This window comes from Opisthocomus hoazin, chromosome 24, assembly GCF_030867145.1.
Source record: "Opisthocomus hoazin isolate bOpiHoa1 chromosome 24, bOpiHoa1.hap1, whole genome shotgun sequence".
Lineage (NCBI taxonomy): Eukaryota > Metazoa > Chordata > Aves > Opisthocomiformes > Opisthocomidae > Opisthocomus > Opisthocomus hoazin.
Genome location: NC_134437.1, coordinates 9,568,718 through 9,595,210, shown reverse-complemented (window position 1 = coordinate 9,595,210; position 26,493 = coordinate 9,568,718).

The window sequence follows — 26,493 nt, the reverse complement described above, 5'->3', positions numbered from 1 at the left end:
ACCTTCTGGCTGCCAGCTATCTGCAGACGTTCGCATTTCAAGAGCAGGGCTGCGAAAGGAGCCTAGCAGGTACACTATCTTTCCCAGGCTAAGTTTGAAGTTTGAGGTGGCAAGACAAGCAAGCAGCCCCATTCTCTGTGCCTCTGTGCGAGCAGTGCCATGGGCAGATGAGGCTGAGCAACAGCTTTCCAGGCTAGCCCCTTCTGCCTGCCAGCTATCTGCAGACGTTCGCATTTCAAGAGCAGGGCTGCGAAAGGAGCCTAGCAGGTACACCAACTTTCCCAGGCTACGTTTGAAGTTTGAGGTGGCAAGACAAGCAAGCAGCCCCATTCTCTGTGCCTCTGTGCGAGCACTGCCGTCGGCAGATGAGGCTGAGCAACAGCCTTCCAGGTGAGCAGGGCTGTGGTAGGAGCCTGGCAGGGACACTACCATTCCCAGCATGCGTTTGAAGTTTCAAGTGGCAAGATAAGCAAGCAGCCCCATTCTCTGTGCCTCTATGCGAACAGTGCCATGGGCAGATGAGGCTGAGCAACAGCTTTCCAGACTAGCACCTTCTGGCTGCCAGCTATCTGCAGACGTTCTCATTTCAAGAGCAGGGCTGCGAAAGGAGCCTAGCAGGTACACTATGTTTCCCAGGCTACGTTTGAAGTTTGAGGTGGCAAGACAAGCAAGCAGCCCCATTCTCTGTGCCTCTGTGCGAGCAGTGCCATGGGCAGATGAGGCTGAGCAACAGCTTTCCAGGCTAGCCCCTTCTGGCTGCCAGCTATCTGCAGACGTTCGCACTTTCGGAGCAGGGCTGCGAAAGGAGCCTGGCAGGGAAAACCCACATTCCCCACATTCGTTTGAAGTTTCAAGTGGCAAGACAAGCAAGGAGCCCCATTCTCTGTGCCTCTGTGCGAGCAGTGCCATGGACAGATGAGGCTGAGCAACAGCTTTCCAGGCTAGCCCCTTCTGCCTGCCAGCTATCTGCAGACGTTCGCGCTTTCGGAGCAGGGCTGCGAAAGGAGCCTGGCTGGGACACCAACTTTCCCAAGCTACGTTTGAAGTTTGAGGTGGCAAGACAAGCAAGGAGCCCCATTCTCTGTGCCTCTGTGCGAGCACTGCCATGGGCAGATGAGGCTGAGCAACAGCTTTCCAGGCTAGCCCCTTCTGCCTGCCAGCTATATGCAGATGTTCGCACTTTCGGAGCAGGGCTGTGATAGGAGCCTGGCAGGGACACCACCACTCCCAGCATGCGTTTGAAGTATCAAGTGGCAAGATAAGCAAACAGCCCCATTCTCTGTGCCTCTATGCGAGCAGTGCCATGGGCAGATGAGGCTGAGCAACAGCTTTCCAGGCTAGCACCTTCTGGCTGCCAGCTATCTGCAGACGTTAGCACTTTCGGAGCAGGGCTGCGAAAGGAGCCTGGCTGGGACACCAACTTTTGCAGGCTACGTTTGAAGTTTGAGGTGGCAAGACAAGCAAGCAGCTCCAGTCTCTGCGCCTCTGTGCGAGAACTGCCATGGGCAGATGAGGCTGAGCAACAGCTTTCCAGGCTAGCCCCTTCTGCCTGCCAGCTATCTGCAGACGTTCGCATTTCAAGAGCAGGGCTGCGAAAGGAGCCTAGCAGGTACACCAACTTTCCCAGGCTACGTTTGAAGTTTGAGGTGGCAAGACAAGCAAGCAGCCCCATTCTCTGTGCCTCTGTGCGAGCACTGCCATGGGCAGATGAGGCTGAGCAACAGCTTTCCAGGCTAGCCCCTTCTTGCTGCCAGCTATATGCAGACGTTCGCACTTTCGGAGCAGGGCTGTGATAGGAGCCTGGCAGGGACACCACCATTCCCAGCATGCGTTTGAAGTTTCAAGTGGCAAGATAAGCAAGCAGCCCCATTCTCTGTGCCTCTGTGCGAGCACTGCCATGGGCAGATGAGGCTGAGCAACAGCTTTCCAGGCTAGCACCTTCTGGCTGCCAGCTATCTGCAGACGTTCGCATTTCAAGAGCAGGGCTGCGAAAGGAGCCTAGCAGGTACACTATCTTTCCCAGGCTACGTTTGAAGTTTGAGGTGGCAAGACAAGCAAGCAGCCCCATTCTCTGTGCCTCTGTGCGAGCAGTGCCATGGGCAGATGAGGCTGAGCAACAGCTTTCCAGGCTAGCCCCTTCTGCCTGCCAGCTATCTGCAGACGTTCGCACTTTCGGAGCAGGGCTGCGAAAGGAGCCTGGCAGGGACAACCCACATTCCCCACATGCGTTTGAAGTTTCAAGTGGCAAGATAAGCAAGCAGCCCCATTCTCTGTGCCTCTATGAGAACAGTGCCATGGGCAGATGAGGCTGAGCAACAGCTTTCCAGGCTAGCCCCTTCTGGCTGCCAGCTATCTGCAGACGTTCGCACTTTCGGAGCACGGCTGTGACAGGAGCGTGGCAGGGACACCACCATTCCCAACATGCGTTTGAAGTTTGAAGTGGCAAGATAAGCAAGCAGCCCCATTCTCTGTGCCTCTATGCGAACAGTGCCATGGGCAGATGAGGCTGAGCAACAGCTTTCCAGGCTAGCCCCTTCTGGCTGCCAGCTATCTGCAGACGTTCGCATTTCAAGAGTAGGGCTGCGAAAGGAGCCTAGCAGGTAAACCATCTTTCCCAGGCTACGTTTGAAGTTTGAGGTGGCAAGACAAGCAAGCAGCCCCATTCTCTGTGCCTCTGTGCGAGCACTGCCATGGGCAGATGAGGCTGAGCAACAGCTTTCCAGGCTAGCCCCTTCTGCCTGCCAGCTATCTGCAGACGTTCGCACTTTCGGAGCAGGGCTGTGATAGGAGGCTGGCAGAGACACCACCATTCCCAGCATGCGTTTGAAGTTTCAAGTGGCAAGATAAGCAAGCAGCCCCATTCTCTGTGCCTCTATGCGAACAGTGCCATGGGCAGATGAGGCTGAGCAACAGCTTTCCAGGCTAGCACCTTCTGTCTGCCAGCTATCTGCAGACGTTCGCATTTCAAGAGCAGGGCTGCGAAAGGAGCCTAGCAGGTACACCATCTTTCCCAGGCTACGTTTGAAGTTTGAGGTGGCAAGACAAGCAAGGAGCCCCATTCTCTGTGCCTCTGTGCGAGCAGTGCCATGGGCAGATGAGGCTGAGCAACAGCTTTCCAGGCTAGCACCTTCTGGCTGCCAGCTATCTGCAGACGTTCGCACTTTCGGAGCAGGGCTGCGAAAGGGGCCTGGCTGGGACACCAGCTTTCAAAGGATACTTTTGAAGTTTGAGGTGGCAAGACAAGCAAGCAGCTCCAGTCTCTGCGCCTCTGTGCGAGAACTGCCATGGGCAGATGAGGCTGAGCAACAGCTTTCCAGGCTAGCCCCTTCTGGCTGCCAGCTATCTGCAGACGTTCGCATTTCAAGAGCAGGGCTGCGAAAGGAGCCTAGCAGGTACACCATCGTTCCCAGGCTACGTTTGAAGTTTGAGGTGGCAAGACAAGCAAGCAGCCCCATTCTCTGTGCCTCTGTGCGAACAGTGCCATGGGCAGATGAGGCTGAGCAACAGCTTTCCAGGCTAGCACCTTCTGGCTGCCAGCTATCTGCAGACGTTAGCACTTTCGGAGCAGGGCTGCGAAAGGAGCCTGGCTGGGACACCAACTTTCCCAGGCTACATTTGAAGTTTGAGGTGGCAAGACAAGCAAGCAGCTCCAGTCTCTGCGCCTCTGTGCGAGAACTGCCATGGGCAGATGAGGCTGAGCAACAGCATTCCAGGCTAGCCCCTTCTGCCTGCCAGCTATCTGCAGACGTTCGCATTTCAAGAGCAGGGCTGCGAAAGGAGCCTAGCAGGTACACCAACTTTCCCAGGCTACGTTTGAAGTTTGAGGTGGCAAGACAAGCAAGCAGCCCCATTCTCTGTGCCTCTGTGCGAGCACTGCCGTCGGCAGATGAGGCTGAGCAACAGCCTTCCAGGTGAGCAGGGCTGTGGTAGGAGCCTGGCAGGGACACTACCATTCCCAGCATGCGTTTGAAGTTTCAAGTGGCAAGATAAGCAAGCAGCCCCATTCTCTGTGCCTCTATGCGAACAGTGCCATGGGCAGATGAGGCTGAGCAACAGCTTTCCAGGCTAGCCCCTTCTGCCTGCCAGCTATCTGCAGACGTTCTCATTTCAAGAGCAGGGCTGCGAAAGGAGCCTAGCAGGTACACTATGTTTCCCAGGCTACGTTTGAAGTTTGAGGTGGCAAGACAAGCAAGCAGCCCCATTCTCTGTGCCTCTGTGCGAGCAGTGCCATGGGCAGATGAGGCTGAGCAACAGCTTTCCAGGCTAGCCCCTTCTGCCTGCCAGCTATCTGCAGACGTTCGCACTTTCGGAGCAGGGCTGCGAAAGGAGCCTGGCAGGGAAAACCCACATTCCCCACATTCGTTTGAAGTTTCAAGTGGCAAGACAAGCAAGGAGCCCCATTCTCTGTGCCTCTGTGCGAGCAGTGCCATGGGCAGATGAGACTGAGCAATAGCTTTCCAGGCTAGCACCTTCTGTCTGCCAGCTATCTGCAGACGTTCGCATTTCAAGAGCAGGGCTGCGAAAGGAGCCTAGCAGGTACACCATCTTTCCCAGGCTACGTTTGAAGTTTGAGGTGGCAAGACAAGCAAGGAGCCCCATTCTCTGTGCCTCTGTGCGAGCAGTGCCATGGGCAGATGAGGCTGAGCAACAGCTTTCCAGGCTAGCACCTTCTGGCTGCCAGCTATCTGCAGACGTTCGCACTTTCGGAGCAGGGCTGCGAAAGGGGCCTGGCTGGGACACCAGCTTTCAAAGGATACTTTTGAAGTTTGAGGTGGCAAGACAAGCAAGCAGCTCCAGTCTCTGCGCCTCTGTGCGAGAACTGCCATGGGCAGATGAGGCTGAGCAACAGCTTTCCAGGCTAGCCCCTTCTGGCTGCCACCTATCTGCAGACGTTCGCATTTCAAGAGCAGGGCTGCGAAAGGAGCCTAGCAGGTACACCATCGTTCCCAGGCTACGTTTGAAGTTTGAGGTGGCAAGACAAGCAAGCAGCCCCATTCTCTGTGCCTCTGTGCGAACAGTGCCATGGGCAGATGAGGCTGAGCAACAGCTTTCCAGGCTAGCACCTTCTGGCTGCCAGCTATCTGCAGACGTTAGCACTTTCGGAGCAGGGCTGCGAAAGGAGCCTGGCTGGGACACCAACTTTCCCAGGCTACATTTGAAGTTTGAGGTGGCAAGACAAGCAAGCAGCTCCAGTCTCTGCGCCTCTGTGCGAGAACTGCCATGGGCAGATGAGGCTGAGCAACAGCTTTCCAGGCTAGCCCCTTCTGCCTGCCAGCTATCTGCAGACGTTCGCATTTCAAGAGCAGGGCTGCGAAAGGAGCCTAGCAGGTACACCAACTTTCCCAGGCTACGTTTGAAGTTTGAGGTGGCAAGACAAGCAAGCAGCCCCATTCTCTGTGCCTCTGTGCGAGCACTGCCGTCGGCAGATGAGGCTGAGCAACAGCCTTCCAGGTGAGCAGGGCTGTGGTAGGAGCCTGGCAGGGACACTACCATTCCCAGCATGCGTTTGAAGTTTCAAGTGGCAAGATAAGCAAGCAGCCCCATTCTCTGTGCCTCTATGCGAACAGTGCCATGGGCAGATGAGGCTGAGCAACAGCTTTCCAGGCTAGCACCTTCTGTCTGCCAGCTATCTGCAGACGTTCGCATTTCAAGAGCAGGGCTGCGAAAGGAGCCTAGCAGGTACACTATGTTTCCCAGGCTACGTTTGAAGTTTGAGGTGGCAAGACAAGCAAGCAGCCCCATTCTCTGTGCCTCTGTGCGAGCAGTGCCATGGGCAGATGAGGCTGAGCAACAGCTTTCCAGGCTAGCCCCTTCTGGCTGCCAGCTATCTGCAGACGTTCGCACTTTCGGAGCAGGGCTGCGAAAGGAGCCTGGCAGGGAAAACCCACATTCCCCACATTCGTTTGAAGTTTCAAGTGGCAAGACAAGCAAGGAGCCCCATTCTCTGTGCCTCTGTGCGAGCAGTGCCATGGACAGATGAGGCTGAGCAACAGCTTTCCAGGCTAGCCCCTTCTGCCTGCCAGCTATCTGCAGACGTTCGCGCTTTCGGAGCAGGGCTGCGAAAGGAGCCTGGCTGGGACACCAACTTTCCCAAGCTACGTTTGAAGTTTGAGGTGGCAAGACAAGCAAGGAGCCCCATTCTCTGTGCCTCTGTGCGAGCAGTGCCATGGGCAGATGAGGCTGAGCAACAGCTTTCCAGGCTAGCCCCTTCTGACTGCCAGCTATCTGCAGACGTTCGCACTTTCGGAGCAGGGCTGTGAAAGGAGCATGGCTGGGACACCAACTTTCCCAGGCTACGTTTGAAGTTTGAGTTAGCAAGACAAGCAAGCAGCCCCATTCTCTGTGCCTCTGTGCGAGCAGTGCCATGGGCAGATGAGGCTGAGCAACAGCTTTCCAGGCTAGCCCCTTCTGGCTGCCAGCTATCTGCAGACGTTCGCACTTTCGGAGCAGGGCTGTGAAAGGAGCCTGGCTGGGACACAAACTTTCCCAGGCTACGTTTGAAGTTTGAAGTGGCAAGACAAGCAAGCAGCCCCATTCTCTGTGCCTCTGTGCGAGCACTGCCATGGGCAGATGAGGCTGAGCAACAGCTTTCCAGGCTAGCCCCTTCTGGCTGCCAGCTATCTGCAGACGTTCGCACTTTCGGAGCAGGGCTGTGATAGGAGGCTGGCAGGGACACCACCATTCCCAGCATGCGTTTGAAGTTTCAAGTGGCAAGATAAGCAAGCAGCCCCATTCTCTGTGCCTCTATGCGAACAGTGCCATGGGCAGATGAGGCTGAGCAACAGCTTTCCAGGCTAGCACCTTCTGGCTGCCAGCTATCTGCAGACGTTAGCACTTTCGGAGCAGGGCTGCGAAAGGAGCCTGGCTGGGACACCAACTTTCCCAGGCTACATTTGAAGTTTGAGGTGGCAAGACAAGCAAGCAGCTCCAGTCTCTGCGCCTCTGTGCGAGAACTGCCATGGGCAGATGAGGCTGAGCAACAGCTTTCCAGGCTAGCCCCCTCTGCCTGCCAGCTATCTGCAGACGTTCGCATTTCAAGAGCAGGGCTGCGAAAGGAGCCTAGCAGGTACACCAACTTTCCCAGGCTACGTTTGAAGTTTGAGGTGGCAAGACAAGCAAGCAGCCCCATTCTCTGTGCCTCTGTGCGAGCAGTGCCATGGGCAGATGAGGCTGAGCAACAGCTTTCCAGGCTAGCACCGTCTGGCTGCCAGCTATCTGCAGACGTTCGCACTTTCGGATTAGGGCTGCGAAAGGAGCCTGGCAGGGACAATTCACATTCCCCACATGCGTTTGAAGTTTCAAGTGGCAAGACAAGCAAGGAGCCCCATTCTCTGTGCCTCTGTGCGAGCAGTGCCATGGGCAGATGAGACTGAGCAACAGCTTTCCAGGCTAGCACCTTCTGTCTGCCAGCTATCTGCAGACGTTCGCATTTCAAGAGCAGGGCTGCGAAAGGAGCCTAGCAGATACACCATCTTTCCCAGGCTACATTTGAAGTTTGAGGTGGCAAGACAAGCAAGGAGCCCCATTCTCTGTGCCTCTGTGCGAGCAGTGCCATGGGCAGATGAGGCTGAGCAACAGCTTTCCAGGCTAGCCCCTTCTGCCTGCCAGCTATCTGCAGACGTTCGCACTTTCGGAGCAGGGCTGCGAAAGGAGCCTGGGTGGGACACCAACTTTCCCAAGCTACGTTTGAAGTTTGAGGTGGCAAGACAAGCAAGGAGCCCCATTCTCTGTGCCTCTGTGCGAGCACTGCCATGGGCAGATGAGGCTGAGCAACAGCTTTCCAGGCTAGCCCCTTCTGCCTGCCAGCTATCTGCAGACGTTCGCATTTCAAGAGCAGGGCTGCGAAAGGAGCCTAGCAGGTACACCGTCTTTCCCAGGCTACGTTTGAAGTTTGAGGTGGCAAGACAAGCAAGGAGCCCCATTCTCTGTGCCTCTGTGCGAGCAGTGCCATGGTCAGAGGAGGCTGAGCAACAGCTTTCCAGGCTAGCCCCTTCTGCCTGCCAGCTATCTGCAGACGTTCGCACTTTCGGAGCAGGGCTGTGATAGGAGCCTGGCAGGGACACCACCATTCCCAGCATGCGTTTGAAGTTTCAAGTGGCAAGATAAGCAAGCAGCCCCATTCTCTGTGCCTCTATGCGAACAGTGCCATGGGCAGATGAGGCTGAGCAACAGCTTTCCAGGCTAGCCCTTTCTTGCTGCCAGCTATCTGCAGACTTTCGCACTTTCGGATTAGGGCTGCGAAAGGAGCCTGGCAGGGACAACCCACATTCCCCACATGCGTTTGAAGTTTCAAGTGACAAGATAAGCAAGCAGCCCCATTCTCTGTGCCTCTGTGGGAGCAGTGCCATGGGCAGATGAGGCTGAGCAACAGCTTTCCAGGCTAGCCCCTTCTGCCTGCCAGCTATCTGCAGACGTTCGCACTTTCGGAGCAGGGCTGCGAAAGGAGCCTGGCTGGGACACCAACTTTCCCAGGCTACGTTTGAAGTTTGAAGTGGCAAGACAAGCAAGCAGCCCCATTCTCTGTGCCTCTGTGCGAGCAGTGCCATGGGCAGATGAGGCTGAGCAACAGCTTTCCAGGCTAGCCCCTTCTGCCTGCCAGCTATCTGCAGACGTTCGCATTTCAAGAGCAGGGCTGCGAAAGGAGCCTGGCAGGGACACCACCATTCCCAGCATGCGTTTGAAGTTTCAAGTGGCAAGATAAGCAAGCAGCCCCATTCTCTGTGCCTCTATGCGAACAGTGCCATGGGCAGATGAGGCTGAGCAACAGCTTTCCAGGCTAGCCCCTTCTGACTGCCAGCTATCTGCAGACGTTCGCACTTTCGGAGCAGGGCTGTGATAGGAGCCTGGCTGGGACACCACCATTCCCAGCATGCGTTTGAAGTTTCAAGTGGCAAGATAAGCAAGCAGCCCCATTCTCTGTGCCTCTATGCGAACAGTGCCATGGGCAGATGAGGCTGAGCAACAGCTTTCCAGGCTAGCACCTTCTGGCTGCCAGCTATCTGCAGACGTTCGCATTTCAAGAGCAGGGCTGCGAAAGGAGCCTAGCAGTTACAATATCTTTCCCAGGCTACGTTTGAAGTTTCAAGTGGCAAGATAAGCAAGCAGCCCCATTCTCTGTGCCTCTATGCGAACAGTGCCATGGGCAGATGAGGCTGAGCAACAGCTTTCCAGGCTAGCCCCTTCTGGCTGCCAGCTATCTGCAGACGTTTGCACTTTCGGAGCAGGGCTGTGATAGGAGCCTGGCAGGGACACCACCATTCCCAACATAAGTTTGAAGTTTCAAGTGGCAAGATAAGCAAGCAGCCCCATTCTCTGTGTCTCTATGCGAACAGTGCCATGGGCAGATGAGGCTGTGCAACAGCTTTCCAGGCTAGCCCCTTCTGGCTGCCAGCTATCTGCAGACGTTCGCATTTCAAGAGCAGGGCTGCGAAAGGATCCTGGCAGGTACACCATCTTTCCCAGGCTACGTTTGAAGTTTGAGGTGGCAAGACAAGCAAGCAGCCCCATTCTCTGTGCCTCTGTGCGAGCAGTGCCATGGGCAGATGAGGCTGAGCAACAGCTTTCCAGGCTAGCCCCTTCTGCCTGCCAGCTATCTGCAGACGTTCGCACTTTCGGAGCAGGGCTGTGAAAGGAGCCTGGCTGGGACACCAACTTTCCCAGGCTACGTTTGAAGTTTGAAGTGGCAAGACAAGCAAGCAGCCCCATTCTCTGTGCCTCTGTGCGAGCACTGCCATGGGCAGAGGAGGCTGAGCAACAGCTTTCCAGGCTAGCCCCTTCTGCCTGCCAGCTATCTGCAGACGTTCGCACTTTCGGAGCAGGGCTGTGATAGGAGCCTGGCAGGGACACCACCATTCCCAGCATGCGGTTGAAGTTTCAAGTGGCAAGATAAGCAAGCAGCCCCGTTCTCTGTGCCTCTATGCGAACAGTGCCATGGGCAGATGAGGCTGAGCAACAGCTTTCCAGGCTAGCCCCTTCTTGCTGCCAGCTATCTGCAGACGTTCGCACTTTCGGATTAGGGCTGCGAAAGGAGCCTGGCAGGGACAACCCACATTCCCCACATGCGTTTGAAGTTTCAAGTGACAAGATAAGCAAGCAGCCCCATTCTCTGTGCCTCTGTGGGAGCAGTGCCATGGACAGATGAGGCTGAGCAACAGCTTTCCAGGCTAGCACCTTCTGGCTGCCAGCTATCTGCAGACGTTCGCACTTTCGGAGCAGGGCTGCGAAAGGAGCCTGGCTGGGACACCAACTTTCCCAGGCTACGTTTGAAGTTTGAAGTGGCAAGACAAGCAAGCAGCCCCATTCTCTGTGCCTCTGTGCGAGCACTGCCATGGGCAGATGAGGCTGAGCAACAGCTTTCCAGGCTAGCCCCTTCTGCCTGCCAGCTATCTGCAGACGTTCGCATTTCAAGAGCAGGGCTGTGATAGGAGCCTGGCAGGGACACCACCACTCCCAGCATGCGTTTGAAGTATCAAGTGGCAAGATAAGCAAGCAGCCCCATTCTCTGTGCCTCTATGCGAACAGTGCCATGGGCAGATGAGGCTGAGCAACAGCTTTCCAGGCTAGCCCCTTCTGGCTGCCAGCTATCTGCAGACGTTCGCATTTCAAGAGCAGGGCTGCGAAAGGAGCCCAGCAGGTACACCATCTTTCCCAGGCTACGTTTGAAGTTTGAGTTAGCAAGACAAGCAAGGAGCCCCATTCTCTGTGCCTCTGTGCGAGCAGTGCCATGGGCAGATGAGGCTGAGCAACAGCTTTCCAGGCTAGCCCCTTCTGACTGCCAGCTATCTGCAGACGTTCGCACTTTCGGAGCAGGGCTGTGATAGGAGCCTGGCAGGGACACCACCATTCCCAACATAAGTTTGAAGTTTCAAGTGGCAAGATAAGCAAGCAGCCCCATTCTCTGTGTCTCTATGCGAACAGTGCCATGGGCAGATGAGGCTGAGCAACAGCTTTCCAGGCTAGCCCCTTCTGGCTGCCAGCTATCTGCAGACGTTCGCATTTCAAGAGCAGGGCTGCGAAAGGAGCCTGGCAGGTACACCATCTTTCCCAGGCTACGTTTGAAGTTTGAGGTGGCAAGACAAGCAAGCAGCCCCATTCTCTGTGCCTCTGTGCGAGCACTGCCATGGGCAGAGGAGGCTGAGCAACAGCTTTCCAGGCTAGCCCCTTCTGGCTGCCAGCTATCTGCAGACGTTCGCACTTTCGGAGCAGGGCTGTGATAGGAGCCTGGCAGGGACACCACCATTCCCAGCATGCGGTTGAAGTTTCAAGTGGCAAGATAAGCAAGCAGCCCCGTTCTCTGTGCCTCTATGCGAACAGTGCCATGGGCAGATGAGGCTGAGCAACAGCTTTCCAGGCTAGCCCCTTCTGCCTGCCAGCTATCTGCAGACGTTCGCATTTCAAGAGCAGGGCTGCGAAAGGAGCCTAGCAGGTACACCATCTTTCCCAGGCTACGTTTGAAGTTTGAGGTGGCAAGACAAGCAAGGAGCCCCATTCTCTGTGCCTCTATGCGAACAGTGCCATGGGCAGATGAGGCTGAGCAACAGCTTTCCAGGCTAGCCCCTTCTTGCTGCCAGCTATCTGCAGACGTTCGCACTTTCGGAGCAGGGCTGTGATAGGAGCCTGGCAGGGACACCACCATTCCCAGCATGTGTTTGAAGTTTCAAGTGGCAAGATAAGCAAGCAGCCCCATTCTCTGTGCCTCTGTGCGAGCACTGCCATGGGCAGATGAGGCTGAGCAACAGCTTTCCAGGCTAGCACCTTCTGGCTGCCAGCTATCTGCAGACGTTCGCATTTCAAGAGCAGGGCTGCGAAAGGAGCCTAGCAGGTACACTATCTTTCCCAGGCTACGTTTGAAGTTTGAGGTGGCAAGACAAGCAAGCAGCCCCATTCTCTGTGCCTCTGTGCGAGCAGTGCCATGGGCAGATGAGGCTGAGCAACAGCTTTCCAGGCTAGCCCCTTCTGCCTGCCAGCTATCTGCAGAAGTTCGCACTTACGGATTAGGGCTGCGAAAGGAGCCTGGCAGGGACAACCCACATTCCCCACATGCGTTTGAAGTTTCAAGTGACAAGATAAGCAAGCAGCCCCATTCTCTGTGCCTCTGTGCGAGCAGTGCCATGGACAGATGAGGCTGAGCAACAGCTTTCCAGGCTAGCCCCTTCTGGCTGCCACCTATCTGCAGACGTTCGCACTTTCGGAGCAGGGCTGCGAAAGGAGCCTGGCTGGGACACCAACTTTCCCAGGCTACGTTTGAAGTTTGAGGTGGCAAGACAAGCAAGGAGCCCCATTCTCTGTGCCTCTGTGCGATCACTGCCATGGGCAGATGAGGCTGAGCAACAGCTTTCCAGGCTAGCCCCTTCTGCCTGCCAGCTATCTGCAGATGTTCGCACTTTCGGAGCAGGGCTGTGATAGGAGCCTGGCAGGGACACCACCACTCCCAGCATGCGTTTGAAGTATCAAGTGGCAAGATAAGCAAGCAGCCCCGTTCTCTGTGCCTCTATGCGAACAGTGCCATGGGCAGATGAGGCTGAGCAACAGCTTTCCAGGCTAGCCCCTTCTGTCTGCCAGCTATCTGCAGACGTTCGCATTTCAAGAGCAGGGCTGCGAAAGGAGCCCAGCAGGTACACCATCTTTCCCAGGCTACGTTTGAAGTTTGAGTTAGCAAGACAAGCAAGGAGCCCCATTCTCTGTGCCTCTGTGCGAGCAGTGCCATGGGCAGATGAGGCTGAGCAACAGCTTTCCAGGCTAGCCCCTTCTGACTGCCAGCTATCTGCAGACGTTCGCACTTTCGGAGCAGGGCTGTGATAGGAGCCTGGCTGGGACACCACCATTCCCAGCATGCGTTTGAAGTTTCAAGTGGCAAGATAAGCAAGCAGCCCCATTCTCTGTGCCTCTATGCGAACAGTGCCATGGGCAGATGAGGCTGAGCAACAGCTTTCCAGGCTAGCACCTTCTGCCTGCCAGCTATCTGCAGACGTTCGCATTTCAAGAGCAGGGCTGCGAAAGGAGCCTAGCAGGTACACTATCTTTCCCAGGCTACGTTTGAAGTTTCAAGTGGCAATATAAGCAAGCAGCCCCATTCTCTGTGCCTCTATGCGAACAGTGCCATGGGCAGATGAGGCTGAGCAACAGCTTTCCAGGCTAGCCCCTTCTGGCTGCCAGCTATCTGCAGACGTTTGCACTTTCGGAGCACGGCTGTGATAGGAGCCTGGCAGGGACACCACCATTCCCAACATACGTTTGAAGTTTCAAGTGGCAAGATAAGCAAGCAGCCCCATTCTCTGTGCCTCTATGCGAACAGTGCCATGGGCAGATGAGGCTGAGCAACAGCTTTCCAGGCTAGCCCCTTCTGCCTGCCAGCTATCTGCAGACGTTCGCATTTCAAGAGCAGGGCTGCGAAAGGAGCCTGGCTGGGACACCAACTTTCCCTGGATACTTTTGAAGTTTGAGGTGGCAAGATAAGCAAGCAGCTCCAGTCTCTGCGCCTCTGTGCGAGAACTGCCATGGGCAGATGAGGCTGAGCAACAGCTTTCCAGGCTAGCCCCTTCTGGCTGCCTGCTATCTGCAGACGTTCGCATTTCAAGAGCAGGGCTGCGAAAGGAGCCTAGCAGGTACACCATCTTTCCCAGGCTACGTTTGAAGTTTGAGGTGGCAAGACAAGCAAGCAGCCCCATTCTCTGTGCCTCTGTGCGAGCAGTGCCATGGGCAGATGAGGCTGAGCAACAGCTTTCCAGGCTAGCCCCTTCTGGCTGCCAGCTATCTGCAGACGTTCGCATTTCAAGAGCAGGGCTGCGAAAGGAGCCTAGCAGGTACACCAACTTTCCCAGGCTACGTCTGAAGTTTGAGGTGGCAAGACAAGCAAGCAGCCCCATTCTCTGTGCCTCTGTGCGAGCAGTGCCATGGGGAGATGAGGCTGAGCAACAGCTTTCCAGGCTATCACCTTCTGGCTGCCAGCTATCTGCAGACGTTCGCATTTCAAGAGCAGGGCTGCGAAAGGAGCCTAGCAGGTACACTATCTTTCCCAGGCTACGTTTGAAGTTTGAGGTGGCAAGACAAGCAAGCAGCCCCATTCTCTGTGCCTCTGTGCGAGCAGTGCCATGGGCAGATGAGGCTGAGCAACAGCTTTCCAGGCTAGCCCCTTCTTGCTGCCAGCTATCTGCAGACGTTCGCACTTTCGGAGCAGGGCTGTGATAGGAGCCTGGCAGGGACACCACCATTCCCAGCATGCGTTTGAAGTTTCAAGTGGCAAGATAAGCAAGCAGCCCCATTCTCTGTGCCTCTATGCGAACAGTGCCATGGGCAGATGAGGCTGAGCAACAGCTTTCCAGGCTAGCCCCTTCTGCCTGCTAGCTATCTGCAGACGTTCGCATTTCAAGAGCAGGGCTGCGAAAGGAGCCTAGCAGGTACACTATCTTTCCCAGGCTACGTTTGAAGTTTGAGGTGGCAAGACAAGCAAGCAGCCCCATTCTCTGTGCCTCTGTGCGAGCAGTGCCATGGGCAGATGAGGCTGAGCAACAGCTTTCCAGGCTAGCCCCTTCTGCCTGCCAGCTATCTGCAGACGTTCGCACATTCGGAGCAGGGCTGCGAAAGGAGCCTGGCAGGGACAACCCACATTCCCCACATGCGTTTGAAGTTTCAAGTGGCAAGACAAGCAAGGAGCCCCATTCTCTGTGCCTCTGTGCGAGCAGTGCCATGGACTGATGAGGCTGAGCAACAGCTTTCCAGGCTAGCACCTTCTGCCTGCCAGCTATCTGCAGACGTTCGCACTTTCGGAGCAGGGCTGCGAAAGGAGCCTGGTTGGGACACCAACTTTCCCAGGCTACGTTTGAAGTTTGAGGTTGCAAGACAAGCAAGGAGCCCCATTCTCTGTGCCTCTGTGCGAGCACTGCCATGGGCAGATGAGGCTGAGCAACAGCTTTCCAGGCTAGCCCCTTCTGCCTGCCAGCTATCTGCAGACGTTCGCACTTTCGGAGCAGGGCTGTGATAGGAGCCTGGCAGGGACACCACCACTCCCAGCATGCGTTTGAAGTATCAAGTGGCAAGATAAGCAAGCAGCCCCATTCTCTGTGCCTCTATGCGAACAGTGCCATGGGCAGATGAGGCTGAGCAACAGCTTTCCAGGCTAGCCCCTTCTGACTGCCAGCTATCTGCAGACGTTCGCATTTCAAGAGCAGGGCTGCGAAAGGAGCCTAGCAGGTACACCATCTTTCCCAGGCTACGTTTGAAGTTTGAGTTAGCAAGACAAGCAAGCAGCCCCATTCTCTGTGCCTCTGTGCGAGCAGTGCCATGGGCAGAGGAGGCTGAGCAACAGCTTTCCAGGCTAGCCCCTTCTGACTGCCAGCTATCTGCAGACGTTCGCACTTTCGGAGCAGGGCTGTGATAGGAGCCTGGCAGGGACACCACCATTCCCAGCATGCGTTTGAAGTTTCAAGTGGCAAGATAAGCAAGCAGCCCCATTCTCTGTGCCTCTATGCGAACAGTGCCATGGGCAGATGAGGCTGAGCAACAGCTTTCCAGGCTAGCCCCTTCTGCCTGCCAGCTATCTGCAGACGTTCACACTTTCGGAGCACGGCTGTGATAGGAGCCTGGCAGGGACACCAACTTTCCCAGGCTACGTTTGAAGTTTGAGGTGGCAAGACAAGCAAGCAGCCCCATTCTCTGTGCCTCTGTGCGAGCACTGCCATGGGCAGATGAGGCTGAGCAACAGCTTTCCAGGCTAGCCCCTTCTGCCTGCCAGCTATCTGCAGACGTTCGCACTTTTGGAGCAGGGCTGTGAAAGGAGCCTGGCTGGGACACCAACTTTCCCAGGCTACGTTTGAAGTTTGAAGTGGCAAGACAAGCAAGCAGCCCCATTCTCTGTGCCTCTGTGCGAGCACTGCCATGGGCAGATGAGGCTGAGCAACAGCTTTCCAGGCTAGCCCCTTCTGGCTGCCAGCTATCTGCAGACGTTCGCACTTTCGGAGCAGGGCTGTGATAGGAGCCTGGCAGGGACACCACCATTCCCAGCATGCGTTTGAAGTTTCAAGTGGCAAGATAAGCAAGCAGCCCCATTCTCTGTGCCTCTATGCGAACAGTGCCATGGGCAGATGAGGCTGAGCAACAGCTTTCCAGGCTAGCCCCTTCTGGCTGCCAGCTATCTGCAGACGTTCGCATTTCAAGAGCAGGGCTGCGAAAGGAACCTAGCAGGTACACCATCTTTCCCAGGCTACGTTTGAAGTTTGAGGTGGCAAGACAAGCAAGCAGCTCCAGTCTCTGCGCCTCTGTGCGAGAACTGCCATGGGGAGATGAGGCTGAGCAACAGCTTTCCAGGCTAGCCCCTTCTGGCTGCCACCTATCTGCAGACGTTCGCATTTCAAGAGCAGGGCTGCGAAAGGAGCCTAGCAGGTACACCAACTTTCCCAGGCTACGTCTGAAGTTTGAGGTGGCAAGACAAACAAGCAGTCCCATTCTCTGTGCCTCTGTGCGAACAGTGCCATGGGCAGATGAGGATGAGCAACAGCTTTCCAGGCTAGCCCCTTCTGCCTGCCAGCTATCTGCAGACGTTCGCATTGCAAGAGCAGGGCTGCGAAAGGAGCCTAGCAGGTACACCATCTTTCCCAGGCTACGTTTGAAGTTTGAGTTAGCAAGACAAGCAAGCAGCCCCATTCTCTGTGCCTCTGTGCGAGTAGTGCCATGGGCAGAGGAGGCTGAGCAACAGCTTTCCAGGCTAGCCCCTTCTGACTGCCAGCTATCTGCAGACGTTCGCGCTTTCGGAGCAGGGCTGTGATAGGAGCCTGGCAGGGACACCACCATTCCCAGCATACTTTTGAAGTTTCAAGTGGCAAGATAAGCAAGCAGCCCCATTCTCTGTGCCTCTATGCGAACAGTGCCATGGGCAGATGAGGCTGAGCAACAGCTTTCCAGGCTAGCCCCTTCTGCCTGCCAGCTATCTGCAGACGTTCGCACTTTCGGAGCACGGCTGTGATAGGAGCCTGGCAGGTACACCAACTTTCCCAGACTACGTTTGAAGTTTGAGGTGGCAAGACAAGCAAGCAGCCCCATTCTCTGTGCCTCTGTGCGAGCACTGCCGTCGGCAGATGAGGCTGAGCAACAGCTTTCCAGGCTAGCCCCTTCTTGCTGCCAGCTATCTGCAGACGTTCGCACTTTCGGAGCAGGGCTGTGATAGGAGCCTGGCAGGGACACCACCATTCCCAGCATGCGTTTGAAGTTTCAAGTGGCAAGATAAGCAAGCAGCCCCATTCTCTGTGCCTCTATGCGAACAGTGCCATGGGCAGATGAGGCTTAGCAACAGCTTTCCAGGCTAGCCCCTTCTGCCTGCCAGCTATCTGCAGACGTTCGCATTTCAAGAGCAGGGCTGCGAAAGGAGCCTAGCAGGTACACTATCTTTCCCAGGCTACGTTTGAAGTTTGAGGTGGCAAGACAAGCAAGCAGCCCCATTCTCTGTGCCTCTGTGCGAGCAGTGCCATGGGCAGATGAGGCTGAGCAACAGCTTTCCAGGCTAGCCCCTTCTGCCTGCCAGCTATCTGCAGACGTTCGCACATTCGGAGCAGGGCTGCGAAAGGAGCCTGGCAGGGACAACCCACATTCCCCACATGCGTTTGAAGTTTGAAGTGGCAAGACAAGCAAGCAGCCCCATTCTCTGTGCCTCTGTGCGAGCAGTGCCATGGACTGATGAGGCTGAGCAACAGCTTTCCAGGCTAGCACCTTCTGCCTGCCAGCTATCTGCAGACGTTCGCACTTTCGGAGCAGGGCTGCGAAAGGAGCCTGGCTGGGACACCAACTTTCCCAGGCTACGTTTGAAGTTTGAGGTGGCAAGACAAGCAAGGAGCCCCATTCTCTGTGCCTCTGTGTGAGCACTGCCATGGGCAGATGAGGCTGAGCAACAGCTTTCCAGGCTAGCCCCTTCTGCCTGCCAGCTATCTGCAGACGTTCGCACTTTCGGAGCAGGGCTGTGATAGGAGCCTGGCAGGGACACCACCACTCCCAGCATGCGTTTGAAGTATCAAGTGGCAAGATAAGCAAGCAGCCCCATTCTCTGTGCCTCTATGCGAACAGTGCCATGGGCAGATGAGGCTGAGCAACAGCTTTCCAGGCTAGCCCCTTCTGACTGCCAGCTATCTGCAGACGTTCGCATTTCAAGAGCAGGGCTGCGAAAGGAGCCTAGCAGGTACACCATCTTTCCCAGGCTACGTTTGAAGTTTGAGTTAGCAAGACAAGCAAGCAGCCCCATTCTCTGTGCCTCTGTGCGAGCAGTGCCATGGGCAGAGGAGGCTGAGCAACAGCTTTCCAGGCTAGCCCCTTCTGACTGCCAGCTATCTGCAGACGTTCGCACTTTCGGAGCAGGGCTGTGATAGGAGCCTGGCAGGGACACCACCATTCCCAGCATGCGTTTGAAGTTTCAAGTGGCAAGATAAGCAAGCAGCCCCATTCTCTGTGCCTCTATGCGAACAGTGCTATGGGCAGATGAGGCTGAGCAACAGCTTTCCAGGCTAACCCCTTCTGCCTGCCATCTATCTGCAGACGTTCGCACTTTCGGAGCACGGCTGTGATAGGAGCCTAGCAGGGACACCAACTTTCCCAGGCTACGTTTGAAGTTTGAGGTGGCAAGACAAGCAAGCAGCCCCATTCTCTGTGCCTCTGTGCGAGCACTGCCATGGGCAGATGAGGCTGAGCAACAGCTTTCCAGGCTAGCCCCTTCTGCCTGCCAGCTATCTGCAGACGTTCGCATTTCAAGAGCAGGGCTGCGAAAGGAGCCTGGCCGGAACAACCCACATTCCCCACATGCGTTTGAAGTTTCAAGTGGCAAGATAAGCAAGCAGCCCCATTCTCTGTGCCTCTATGCGAACAGTGCCATGGGCAGATGAGGCTGAGCAACAGCTTTCCAGGCTAGCCCCTTCTGCCTGCCAGCTATCTGCAGACGTTCGCACTTTCGGAGCACGGCTGTGATAGGAGCCTGGCAGGGACACCAACTTTCCCAGGCTACGTCTGAAGTTTGAGGTGGCAAGACAAGCAAGCAGCCCCATTCTCTGTGCCTCTGTGCGAGCAGTGCCATGGGCAGATGAGGCTGAGCAACAGCTTTCCAGGCTAGCCCCTTCTGCCTGCCAGCTATCTGCAGACGTTCGCACTTTCGGAGCAGGACTGTGATAGGAGCCTGGCAGTGACACCACCATTCCCAGCATGCGTTTGAAGTTTCAAGTGGCAAGATAAGCAAGCAGCCCCATTCTCTGTGCCTCTATGCGAACAGTGCCATGGGCAGATGAGGCTGAGCAACAGCTTTCCAGGCTAGCACCTTCTGGCTGCCAGCTATCTGCAGACGTTCGCATTTCAAGAGCAGGGCTGCGAAAGGAGCCTAGCAGTTACACCATCTTTCCAAGGCTACGTTTGAAGTTTGAGGTGGCAAGACAAGGAAGGGGCCCCATTCTCTGTGCCTCTATGCGAACAGTGCCATGGGCAGATGAGGCTGAGCAACAGCTTTCCAGGCTAGCCCCTTCTGCCTGCCAGCTATCTGCAGACGTTCGCACTTTCGGAGCAGGGCTGTGATAGGAGCCTGGCAGGGACACCACCATTCCCAGCATGCGTTTGAAGTTTCAAGTGGCAAGATAAGCAATCAGCCCCATTCTCTGTGCCTCTATGTGAACAGTGCCATGGGCAGATGAGGCTGAGCAACAGCTTTCCAGGCTAGCACCTTCTGGCTGCCAGCTATCTGCAGACGTTCGCATTTCAAGAGCAGGGCTGCGAAAGGAGCCTAGCAGGTACACTATCTTTCCCAGGCTACGTTTGAAGTTTGAGGTGGCAAGACAAGCAAGGAGCCCCATTCTCTGTGCCTCTGTGCGAGCAGTGCCATGGGCAGATGAGGCTGAGCAACAGCTTTCCAGGCTAGCCCCTTTTGCCTGCCAGCTATCTGCAGACGTTCGCACTTTCGGAGCAAGGCTGCGAAAGGAGCCTGGCAGGGACAACACACATTCCCCACATGCGTTTGAAGTTTCAAGTGGCAAGACAAGCAAGGAGCCCCATTCTCTGTGCCTCTGTGCGAGCAGTGCCATGGACAGATGAGGCTGAGCAACAGCTTTCCAGGCTAGCACCTTCTGGCTGCCAGCTATCTGCAGACGTTCGCACTTTCGGAGCAGGGCTGCGAAAGGAGTCTGGTTGGGACAGCAACTTTCCCAGGCTACGTTTGAAGTTTGAGGTGGCAAGACAAGCAAGCAGCCCCATTCTCTGTGCCTCTGTGCGAGCACTGCCATGGGCAGATGAGGCTGAGCAACAGCTTTCCAGGCTAGCCCCTTCTGCCTGCCAGCTGTCTGCAGACGTTCGCACTTTCGGAGCAGGGCTGTGATAGGAGCCTGGCAGGGACACCACCACTCCCAGCATGCGTTTGAAGTATCAAGTGGCAAGATAAGCAAGCAGCCCCATTCTCTGTGCCTCTATGCGAACAGTGCCATGGGCAGATGAGGCTGAGCAACAGCTTTCCAGGCTAGCCCCTTCTGGCTGCCAGCTATCTGCAGACGTTCGCATTTCAAGAGCAGGGCTGAGAAAGGAGCCTAGCAGGTACACCATCTTTCCCAGGCTACGTTTGAAGTTTGAGGTAGCAAGACAAGCAAGGAGCCCCATTCTCTGTGCCTCTATGCGAACAGTGCCATGGGCAGATGAGGCTGAGCAACAGCTTTCCAGGCTAGCCCCTTCTGCCTGCCAGCTATCTGCAGACGTTCGCACTTTCGGAGCAGGGCTGTGATAGGAGCCTAGCAGGGACACCAACTTTCCCAGGCTACGTTTGAAGTTTGAGGTGGCAAGACAAGCAAGCAGCCCCATTCTCTGTGCCTCTGTGCGAGCACTGCCATGGGCAGATGAGGCTGAGCAACAGCTTTCCAGGCTAGCCCCTTCTGCCTGCCAGCTATCTGCAGACGTTCGCATTTCAAGAGCAGGGCTGCGAAAGGAGCCTGGCCGGAACAACCCACATTCCCCACATGCGTTTGAAGTTTCAAGTGGCAAGATAAGCAAGCAGCCCCATTCTCTGTGCCTCTATGCGAACAGTGCCATGGGCAGATGAGGCTGAGCAACAGCTTTCCAGGCTAGCCCCTTCTGCCTGCCAGCTATCTGCAGACGTTCGCACTTTCGTAGCACGGCTGTGATAGGAGCCTGGCAGGGACACCAACTTTCCCAGGCTACGTCTGAAGTTTGAGGTGGCAAGACAAGCAAGCAGCCCCATTCTCTGTGCCTCTGTGCGAGCAGTGCCATGGGCAGATGAGGCTGAGCAACAGCTTTCCAGGCTAGCCCCTTCTGCCTGCCAGCTATCTGCAGACGTTCGCACTTTCGGAGCAGGACTGTGATAGGAGCCTGGCAGTGACACCACCATTCCCAGCATGCGTTTGAAGTTTCAAGTGGCAAGATAAGCAAGCAGCCCCATTCTCTGTGCCTCTATGCGAACAGTGCCATGGGCAGATGAGGCTGAGCAACAGCTTTCCAGGCTAGCACCTTCTGGCTGCCAGCTATCTGCAGACGTTCGCATTTCAAGAGCAGGGCTGCGAAAGGAGCCTAGCAGTTACACCATCTTTCCAAGGCTACGTTTGAAGTTTGAGGTGGCAAGACAAGGAAGGGGCCCCATTCTCTGTGCCTCTATGCGAACAGTGCCATGGGCAGATGAGGCTGAGCAACAGCTTTCCAGGCTAGCCCCTTCTGCCTGCCAGCTATCTGCAGACGTTCGCACTTTCGGAGCAGGGCTGTGATAGGAGCCTGGCAGGGACACCACCATTCCCAGCATGCGTTTGAAGTTTCAAGTGGCAAGATAAGCAATCAGCCCCATTCTCTGTGCCTCTATGTGAACAGTGCCATGGGCAGATGAGGCTGAGCAACAGCTTTCCAGGCTAGCACCTTCTGGCTGCCAGCTATCTGCAGACGTTCGCATTTCAAGAGCAGGGCTGCGAAAGGAGCCTAGCAGGTACACTATCTTTCCCAGGCTACGTTTGAAGTTTGAGGTGGCAAGACAAGCAAGGAGCCCCATTCTCTGTGCCTCTGTGCGAGCAGTGCCATGGGCAGATGAGGCTGAGCAACAGCTTTCCAGGCTAGCCCCTTTTGCCTGCCAGCTATCTGCAGACGTTCGCACTTTCGGAGCAAGGCTGCGAAAGGAGCCTGGCAGGGACAACACACATTCCCCACATGCGTTTGAAGTTTCAAGTGGCAAGACAAGCAAGGAGCCCCATTCTCTGTGCCTCTGTGCGAGCAGTGCCATGGACAGATGAGGCTGAGCAACAGCTTTCCAGGCTAGCACCTTCTGGCTGCCAGCTATCTGCAGACGTTCGCACTTTCGGAGCAGGGCTGCGAAAGGAGTCTGGTTGGGACAGCAACTTTCCCAGGCTACGTTTGAAGTTTGAGGTGGCAAGACAAGCAAGCAGCCCCATTCTCTGTGCCTCTGTGCGAGCACTGCCATGGGCAGATGAGGCTGAGCAACAGCTTTCCAGGCTAGCCCCTTCTGCCTGCCAGCTGTCTGCAGACGTTCGCACTTTCGGAGCAGGGCTGTGATAGGAGCCTGGCAGGGACACCACCACTCCCAGCATGCGTTTGAAGTATCAAGTGGCAAGATAAGCAAGCAGCCCCATTCTCTGTGCCTCTATGCGAACAGTGCCATGGGCAGATGAGGCTGAGCAACAGCTTTCCAGGCTAGCCCCTTCTGGCTGCCAGCTATCTGCAGACGTTCGCATTTCAAGAGCAGGGCTGAGAAAGGAGCCTAGCAGGTACACCATCTTTCCCAGGCTACGTTTGAAGTTTGAGTTAGCAAGACAAGCAAGGAGCCCCATTCTCTGTGCCTCTATGCGAACAGTGCCATGGGCAGATGAGGCTGAGCAACAGCTTTCCAGGCTAGCCCCTTCTGCCTGCCAGCTATCTGCAGACGTTCGCACTTTCGGAGCAGGGCTGTGATAGGAGCCTAGCAGGTACACCATCTTTCCCAGGCTACGTTTGAAGTTTGAGGTGGCAAGACAAGCAAGCAGCCCCATTCTCTGTGCCTCTGTGCGAGCACTGCCATGGGCACATGAGGCTGAGCAACAGCTTTCCAGGCTAGCACCTTCTGGCTGCCAGCTATCTGCAGACGTTCGCACTTTCGGAGCAGGGCTGCGAAAGGAGCCTGGCTGGGACACCAACTTTCCCAGGATACTTTTGAAATTTCAGGTGGCAAGACAAGCAAGCAGCTCCAGTCTCTGCACCTCTGTGCGAGAACTGCCATGGGCAGATGAGGCTGAGCAACAGCTTTCCAGGCTAGCCCCTTCTGGCTGCCAGCTATCTGCAGACGTTCGCATTTCAAGATCAGGGCTGCGAAAGGAGCCTAGCAGGTACACCAACTTTCCCAGGCTACGTCTGAAGTTTGAGGTGGCAAGACAAACAAGCAGCCCCATTCTCTGTGCCTCTGTGCGAGCACTGCCGTCGGCAGATGAGGCTGAGCAACAGCTTTCCAGGCTAGCCCCTTCTGCCTGCCAGCTATCTGCAGACGTTCGCACTTTCGGAGCAGGGCTGTGATAGGCGCCTGGCAGGGACACCACCATTCCCAGCATGCGTTTGAAGTTTCAAGTGGCAAGATAAGCAAGCAGCCCCATTCTCTGTGCCTCTATGCGAACAGTGCCATGGGCAGATGAGGCTGAGCAACAGCTTTCCAGGCTAGCACCTTCTGGATGCCAGCTATCTGCAGACGTTCGCATTTCAAGAGCAGGGCTGCGAAAGGAGCCTAGCAGGTACACCATCTTTCCCAGGCTACGTTTGAAGTTTGAGGTGGCAAGACAAGCAAGCAGCCCCATTCTCTGTGCCTCTGTGCGAGCAGTGCCATGGGCAGAAGAGGCTGAGCAACAGCTTTCCAGGCTAGCCCCTTTTGCCTGCCAGCTATCTGCAGACGTTCGCACTTTCGGAGCAAGGCTGCGAAAGGAGCCTGGCAGGGACAACACACATTCCCCACATGCGTTTGAAGTTTGAGGTGGCAAGACAAGCAAGGAGCCCCATTCTCTGTGCCTCTATGCGAACAGTGCCATGGGCAGATGAGGCTGAGCAACAGCTTTCCAGGCTAGCACCTTCTGGCTGCCAGCTATCTGCAGACGTTCGCACTTTCGGAGCAGGGCTGCGAAAGGAGTCTGGTTGGGACACCAACTTTCCCAGGCTACGTTTGAAGTTTGAGGTGGCAAGACAAGCAAGCAGCCCCATTCTCTGTGCCTCTGTGCGAGCACTGCCATGGGCAGATGAGGCTGAGCAACAGCTTTCCAGGCTAGCCCCTTCTGCCTGCCAGCTGTCTGCAGACGTTCGCACTTTCGGAGCAGGGCTGTGATAGGAGCCTGGCAGGGACACCACCACTCCCAGCAAGCGTTTGAAGTATCAAGTGGCAAGATAAGCAAGCAGCCCCATTCTCTGTGCCTCTATGCGAACAGTGCCATGGGCAGATGAGGCTGAGCAACAGCTTTCCAGGCTAGCACCTTCTGGCTGCCAGCTATCTGCACACGTTCGCATTTCAAGAGCAGGGCTGCGAAAGGAGCCTAGCAGGTACACGATCTTTCCCAGGCTACGTTTGAAGTTTGAGTTAGCAAGACAGGCAAGGAGCCCCATTCTCTGTGCCTCTGTGCGAGCAGTGCCATGGGCAGATGAGGCTGAGCAACAGCTTTCCAGGCTAGCACCTTCTGACTGCCAGCTATCTGCAGACGTTCGCACTTTCGGAGCAGGGCTGTGATAGGAGCCTAGCAGGTACACCATCTTTCCCAGGCTACGTTTGAAGTTTGAGGTGGCAAGACAAGCAAGCAGCCCCATTCTCTGTGCCTCTGTGCGAGCACTGCCATGGGCAGATGAGGCTGAGCAACAGCTTTCCAGGCTAGCCCCTTCTGCCTGCCAGCTATCTGCAGACGTTCGCACTTTCGGAGCAGATCTGTGAAAGGAGCCTGGCTGGGACACCAACTTTCCCAGGCTACGTTTGAAGTTTGAAGTGGCAAGACAAGCAAGCAGCCCCATTCTCTGTGCCTCTGTGCGAGCACTGCCATGGGCACGTGAGGCTGAGCAACAGATTTACAGGCTAGCCCCTTCTGGCTGCCAGCTATCTGCAGACGTTCGCACTTTCGGAGCAGGGCTGCGAAAGGAGCCTGGCTGGGACACCAAATTTCCCAGGATACTTTTGAAATTTGAGGTGGCAAGACAAGCAAGCAGCTCCAGTCTCTGCGCCTCTATGCTAACAGTGCCATGGGCAGATGAGGCTGAGCAACAGCTTTCCAGGCTAGCCCCTTCTGCCTGCCAGCTATCTGCAGACGTTCGCACTTTCGGAGTAGGGCTGTGATAGGCGCCTGGCAGGGACACCACCATTCCCAGCATGCGTTTGAAGTTTCAAGTGGCAAGATAAGCAAGCAGCCCCATTCTCTGTGCCTCTATGCGAACAGTGCCATGGGCAGATGAGGCTGAGCAACAGCTTTCCAGGCTAGCACCTTCTGGCTGCCAGCTATCTGCAGACGTTCGCATTTCAAGAGCAGGGCTGCGAAAGGAGCCTAGCAGGTACACCATCTTTCCCAGGCTACGTTTGAAGTTTGAGGTGGCAAGACAAGCAAGCAGCCCCATTCTCTGTGCCTCTGTGCGAGCAGTGCCATGGGCAGAAGAGGCTGAGCAACAGCTTTCCAGGCTAGCCCCTTTTGCCTGCCAGCTATCTGCAGACGTTCGCACTTTCGGAGCAAGGCTGCGAAAGGAGCCTGGCAGGGACAACACACATTCCCCACATGCGTTTGAAGTTTGAGGTGGCAAGACAAGCAAGGAGCCCCATTCTCTGTGCCTCTATGCGAACAGTGCCATGGGCAGATGAGGCTGAGCAACAGCTTTCCAGGCTAGCACCTTCTGGCTGCCAGCTATCTGCAGACGTTCGCACTTTCGGAGCAGGGCTGCGAAAGGAGTCTGGTTGGGACACCAACTTTCCCAGGCTACGTTTGAAGTTTGAGGTGGCAAGACAAGCAAGCAGCCCCATTCTCTGTGCCTCTGTGCGAGCACTGCCATGGGCAGATGAGGCTGAGCAACAGCTTTCCAGGCTAGCCCCTTCTGCCTGCCAGCTGTCTGCAGACGTTCGCACTTTCGGAGCAGGGCTGTGATAGGAGCCTGGCAGGGACACCACCACTCCCAGCAAGCGTTTGAAGTATCAAGTGGCAAGATAAGCAAGCAGCCCCATTCTCTGTGCCTCTATGCGAACAGTGCCATGGGCAGATGAGGCTGAGCAACAGCTTTCCAGGCTAGCACCTTCTGGCTGCCAGCTATCTGCACACGTTCGCATTTCAAGAGCAGGGCTGCGAAAGGAGCCTAGCAGGTACACGATCTTTCCCAGGCTACGTTTGAAGTTTGAGTTAGCAAGACAGGCAAGGAGCCCCATTCTCTGTGCCTCTGTGCGAGCAGTGCCATGGGCAGATGAGGCTGAGCAACAGCTTTCCAGGCTAGCACCTTCTGACTGCCAGCTATCTGCAGACGTTCGCACTTTCGGAGCAGGGCTGTGATAGGAGCCTAGCAGGTACACCATCT